Source organism: Lupinus angustifolius, chromosome LG06 (genome assembly GCF_001865875.1).
Source record: "Lupinus angustifolius cultivar Tanjil chromosome LG06, LupAngTanjil_v1.0, whole genome shotgun sequence".
Classification (NCBI taxonomy): Eukaryota; Viridiplantae; Streptophyta; class Magnoliopsida; order Fabales; family Fabaceae; genus Lupinus; species Lupinus angustifolius.
Window position 1 is genome coordinate 12,677,862 of NC_032014.1, and position 316 is coordinate 12,678,177.

Here is a 316-nt window from a genome sequence, read left to right on the forward strand (position 1 = left end):
ATCTTGATTTTATTCTTTTACTCTTGTGTGTTTGAATTTGCCCATTTCATTGCATTTCCTAGATTTCATTGTAAAATATGTGATTTTCTTAGGTTTCTAGATTTTGTGATCTTCTTGCATGACTCACTTTGGTGCATATTGGTTAGCATAGCCTTATTTCTTGATTTTGCCCAAGAGTGCAAAAGGTTAAGTGTGGGGGTATTTGATGAGCAATATATTAACACTATTCATAACCTTAATTTAGTATGATTGATGAATCTTGGTGCCTAATTGACTTTGTTTCACATGGTTTAGTGTTTTAGACTTTATTGGACTA